Source organism: Euleptes europaea, chromosome 19 (assembly GCF_029931775.1).
Source record: "Euleptes europaea isolate rEulEur1 chromosome 19, rEulEur1.hap1, whole genome shotgun sequence".
In the NCBI taxonomy this organism is placed as follows: Eukaryota; Metazoa; Chordata; class Lepidosauria; order Squamata; family Sphaerodactylidae; genus Euleptes; species Euleptes europaea.
The window spans coordinates 34,276,753-34,282,752 of NC_079330.1; positions in this window are offsets into that span (position 1 = coordinate 34,276,753).

Sequence of the window (6,000 nt, forward strand, 5' to 3'; positions counted from 1 at the left end):
TTCTCGATGGTTGTTTCCTTCAGGAACTATTTCTGTGTTGCTCGAGTGCGACGTGTATCCGGTCCTGCGGCTTGCTTCCTGTTATTGTATGCCCGATGATAGAGAGGGTGATGTAGAGGGTCTTCCGGTTTGGGAAATCCCTTGCTGCAAACGTGGCAGGAGGACCTCCTTTTCTCTTTCCTTTTTTTCACCGGATAGAAGGAATTTCATCCTCCCCTTCCCTCAAGGGTGCTTCCCATTGGTAGAGATTTTAGTCCATCTTATGGACGTCCTTCTAACTGTTTGTTTTGGTTTAAGCTGATCTGCTTGATAAGGCTCCTGCCTCTAATCCTGATGGATTTTCATAGTCAAACTTATCCGATTCAATTAAGGGAGGGACAAGGGTACTGGAAATCTTCTCATCTACCCCCCGGTTATTCGGTAACATCAGTAGAAAACGAAGGATTCTTGTGTACTCACTTGGGCGTCTAGAGGTGAGGTTTTTCTCTTAAAATAGTCCTTATGTTGGTTATAAGGTGGTGGAGGGGAGAGCCTTATGCCGAAGTTGCGTTTTGGCGATTTCTTCCCTTAGTGCCCTCGCAGGACCGGCGTCCAAAACTCCGGGGGACTTATGGAAGCTCCCTCGGAGTATTTGGGAGGTCAAACTGCGTTTGCGGGCTGCAGGGAGTTCCTGCTATCCGACCCACTTGCAAGGGTCGGGTTGGGGTGCATATAGCATCCCAAAATTAACGCAAACTTGGATTTCCCCCAGGACAACCTGGGGAAACGTGGCACTCGCCCCAGCGACACCACCGGAAGCCCTGATCGTGGAGATGAATTTAAAGGGGGTGTACAGATGCTGGTTATTGGTGGTAGAAAAGGCTGGTGACCCCAGAGGGTTGTCAAGGCAAGAGACATTCAAAGGTGATTTGTCATTACCTACCTCTGCGTATCAACCCTGCACTTCCTTGGTGGTTTCCCACCCAAGTACAAACTGGAGCCAACCCTATTTAGCTTCTGAGATCTGATGAGATTGGGCTAGCCTGGGCCATCCAAGTTAGAGCTTGCTGACTATTAGCCATCAGCTTAAGGAAAGCTCCAGGTTCAGTCCCTTTGAACGCCAGTTGCTTGGGATGCAACTAGCAGGGTCGGGTAGTTGGCTTTATATCCAGCTTGTGAGCTTCCCGGGAGCCCCTGGATGTGTTGGCAATAGGATGCTGGACTTGAAGGACCTTTGGGGCTATTATGTACAGATTCGGGCCAAATAGGTCAAGAGTCTAGTGCGATCTCATACATTTGTTCACACACATTATATTGGAGGAAAGTGCATGTGTTACCCGAAATGCTCTTTGGATGGGGAATTAGCTAAGCAAATCGGTAACTTTAATATTTTTATAGCGACATCAACCAACTATACCAGAGCCCATTAACTGTGACCTTAAGAATCGAGACAGACAAGGGAATTCTGAATTAAGAGAGTTTATGTCGTTTTCTTTCAAAGCGTACAAACATACAAAGAAGCTAAAAAATAAAGAGACTTGTACAAGCACAGATGCCAACGTGGCAGGGATCGTTGATGGGGCAATATTTACCGTTCTTGAAGAGGGGTTGTCCAAGTTCACGTAGACTAAGATAGCAGAAATTAAGAATAAAGGCGGGGGCAAGGGATTCCCGTAGACTTGGCCAGCAAGGCGGGAGGGAGCGTGGTCAGGCTGTGCAAAACCAAACCAACAGAGTAACGGCAAAGATGCCAGGAAAGACCTAAGGTGACATTATGAGCTGGGGGCACCCCAGATATACTGTTTTTCTGGAAGAACAACTCATCGCTGATATCAGGATCGCTGCTGATTGCCCATTAAGATGCTGATGTTGCAATGGGAAAGGGGGGTGTTGGCACTGGCTACGTGACTGTCTGCTTTTCCCGACATGGTTGCTGATGGAACAGAGTCTGCACATGAACATGGAGTCTCTCAGGTTCACTGGAGGGTGCCCTTGCTTCTGTTTCCTAGCTGCTGGCTGCACGGAGCTCGCAGGAGCGACCGTTGCAGTTTCAATGGAGCGCGCAGCAGCCGTCCCGTAGTGTTAGGAGCGGGCGCGAGGCTGGAACAGTAGTGTGCCTGCATATCGGGTTGCCAGGTCCAGTCCAGGAGTTTAGGCAGCCCGTATGCTTACACATAAAGCAGAACCTTAGCACATTTATTTATTTGGATGACTTGTATGCACCTCCTCAGAGACAAGCTTGAGGTGCTTACAACTAAAACAGCAAAACCTTTTGCACGCATGTTCAATCTCTTTATTTATTTATATGGTTATGCCATGCTCTTCTCTCCAGTGAACATATGAAGCTGCCTTATACTGAATCAGAACCTTGGTCCATCAAAGTCAGTATTGTCTACTCAGAGTGGCAGCGGCTCTCCAGGGTCTCAGGCAGAGGTGGCTCACAATATCCTCCTCTTCCTCCTCCATTTCATCCCAATGACAATCCTGTCAGATAGGTTAAGCTTAGAGAGTGACTGAGTTTCCATGGCAGAGTGGGGGTTTGAACACGGGTATCCAAGATCCTGGTCCGACACTCTAACCACTGTGCCGCACTGGCTCTTTGGCATGGCCAACCAAAAGAATAAAAGACCTGGGAAACACCCTTGCGAGAGACTTCGTTCACAGGAGTCACAGGAATCAACAATAGTGCTGTGATACTCTGCTTGTGAGTTTCCCTGAAGCACATGGTTGGCTACTGTTGGAAAGGGGATGTTGGTGTAGAGGGGCATTTGATCTGATCCAGCAGGGCCCATGTCACAAACCATCTTGGTGTGGTTTGCAAACAGACCTAATCTTCAGCAACCAATTCAATGGCCATAACTATATGCTACAGTGTCCTTGTGTCTTCCCTAGGCCAGCTACCTAGAGATAACATAAGAAGAGCCATACTGGATCAGACCAAAGTGTCAGGCCTGCTCTCTGCAGAGACTGCCTGACTGAAAGTGTTTTGGTTTCACCAGGTGCGGCTCAAGGTCGGCCCTGTTAACCGCCAAATTCCTATTCTGACTCTGACTCCTGTGGGAAAAGCCCTCGTTGGGAGGGGGGTTGCCATGGCTGCCAATGCTATCTTGATATGACCAGTACTCTTTCATATAGACCTTGTACCGTGCCTCTAGTTCTCATTCGTGCCAACTTACCTATAGCTGCTGTAAACCTGTAGACTCTTTCCACTAAATCAACTCTATTTTGGACTCCTCGTCTGTGGATGTTACTTATGGGATTGTCACGGGACAAGTGCTTACATTTTGGCACGAATCCCTCTTTACCTTTTGACTAACTCTACTTCTAGGCTGGAGCCCTGGAGGGATCGCCGGGATCTCAGATTGGAGCAGGGGACGTGCTCTCTGAGTGAGTTGCCCGTGGCTGGAGCCCCGGAGGGTGGGAGCAAGGAAAGTGCTCCCCGGGTGGGAGTGTTCCTGGCTGGAGCCCTGGAGGGTTCATCTGAACACTGGTATCTTCCCTTGGGAACATCGGACGAGTACCCTGACGACCCTACTCTGCTACAGGACGCCCTTGCTGAGGCGCTACGGACTGACACAGAGATCAATCGCCTAGTTGTACACGAGTTCGGTGGCGTCGCCTTGCTGAAACGACCCCCTGGACGACCGACGACGCAGATCAAAGTGCCCAGCACGACCTCCGGACACTGGATAGTTTGTTGGGGTAAGTTCGGCTGGCGCAGGAGGATTTAGCAATGTTGACCCGTTCGTTAGCGGGATTAAAATTACTCGAGACGCAGCAGGTGTCGGGGGCGGCCCCAATCCGCCCTATGTGCGGCTCTCCCATGGCGGGAATGTGGGAGGAGGAGGTCCCGATATCAACAGTTCCTGATCCCAACTTGTGCCGGAAGGAGGCACAGGATGTGGCGGCCCGGACGGCTTTACAGTTTGTGGGACTGGCCACGGTGGCCGATATCGCGAATCGATTAACCCCTGAGTTTGGAACGGACGCAGCTGCTCTGGCAGTCCGAGTTCAACCATTGTTGGACCAAAATGCTTCTGAGCTTCTTCTGCTTCTGGAACAAGAGGCCCTCCCGATCGTCACGACAGTGATCGCTGCTAAGCTCGAGGCCAAGCAAGCACTCGCCGATCGGAAGCGAGCTGAAGAGCAGTTGCGGGCCGCTGATGCGGCTGCAGCTCAGGCGCTGGCCGATCAGAACAAGGCGGAGGAGCAACGTTTGACTAAAGCGGCCACCGCTCGAGGCGGTGCGTCGACGGCAGCAGACGTACGTCCCAAAGAAGGCACAGGATTGGGAATACTCCCCTCTTTTCCCCAACCTACGGCCCGCCTTGGGACGTGGCGCGCGCACGCCAACTCGCCGACAGCTTGGGTGAACCAGATTACTCGGATGAGGAGGACTTGTACCAAGAGGAATTTCACTGGGCTACTGACCTCCGAGTAAGCCAGGCCCGCCGTACTGGGGGGACTGGGGACAAAATGCATCTCTTATGGTGCCAGAACCGGGACTTGGCTGATCGTATGGCCCGTATGCAGGACCAAATGGATCTCCTGATGCGAGAGAATGAGCGTTTACAGCGTACTCAAACTCCCCCAGCTCAACAGGTGCCAGGGCACCCAACTCAGCCGGCTCCACGGCCACAAGTTCCGTCGCTAAGGCCGCCAACTCTGTCCCCTCCGGGGCAACCGGTCCAGCCGCCTCTGGGGCAACCGGCCCAGCTGGCTCCGGGGGCACCAGTTCTACTGCCTCTGGGGCAACCAGTTTTGCCGCCCCCAGGGCAACCGCCAGCGCTACCCCCAGCGCCCCCTCTCAAGCAGTGGAAGCAACCCCGGTTGAGGGTGACTTATGACGGCTCAGTTGATGCTTTGCCCTGTTTTCTACACCAAGTGGACAGTTATATGAGAGAACAGGGACAGCACTTCCCCACCGAGGACAGCCGAGTACGATTCGTTGCCTCACTTTTGATTGGAAAAGTCGCCGACTGGATGGTTCTCCAGTTTGACACTCGGGCCCGATCCATACGCTCACTCAATGATTTCATGCGAGCGTTGCGGCGACGTTTTGAGGACCCCTTCCTGGGAGAGAAGGCCAAAGCAGCCCTCCTGCAACTTCGACAAGGCTCTACACCAGTGCAGGAATTCGCGGACGAATTCCAAAGGCTCGCTAGTAAAATAGCAGACAGGACTGAAGCTACCCGAATACATTATTTCCGGGAAGCCTTGCACCCTGAAATATTGAACTGGGATTATATGCAATGAGACCCAGATACTTTAGAAGAATGGATTTTACTAGCTGAAGAAGTGGAAAACCGCCGCCAATTCATTTCGCTGGCCCGGCGTCGGGCCAGGGAGGGGGGCAACCAAAAGCCCCCGCCTAAGGCTGCAGCTCCTACACCGCGGAGACCAGCTCAACCCTTACAAGACCGTGTGTCTCAGTTTCAAAGGGGAGCCTGTCTCGTTTGTGGCGCCATGGGCCACTTTGCTGCAGCCTGCCCGCTTCAAGCGGACCGGTTAGTCCCTTCTCGACTGGATGGGCCACCCCGGAATCGGGGGCGAACTCAGCGAAGAGGCACCGCGGCCAACCGTAGCGCTGCACCGGGACGGAATGTGCCGTCAGCACTTCACGTCGGAGATGCATCCAGCGAGCCTGCGCCAACGGACCCTTCGGGGTCCCAGATTACAAGTGCCCCGGGAGGGGACAGCTCACCTTTTTCGGATGAGGAACGGGGCTGGGACCCCCCTGCTTTAAATCTGGAGTCTCCTTTGGATCTGTCAAAAATCGGGCTGGGTCTGTGGTGAGAGGAGCAACACCGCGGACCCTCGCAGCTGTTCCTGCAAAACCCAAGGCTCCTTCAATGGTGAGTGAGATCAAAGATACTGTGTATGTGGATGTAGTGTTACAACACTATAAAAAGGGCCCCAAATTGCAAGTCAAAGCACCAATTGATTCTGGGTGTGCCCGCTCCCTAATCAATGAGGCCACTTTCAAAGCGCTCAAGGTTAAGTCAGAGACTGTCAGCTCCC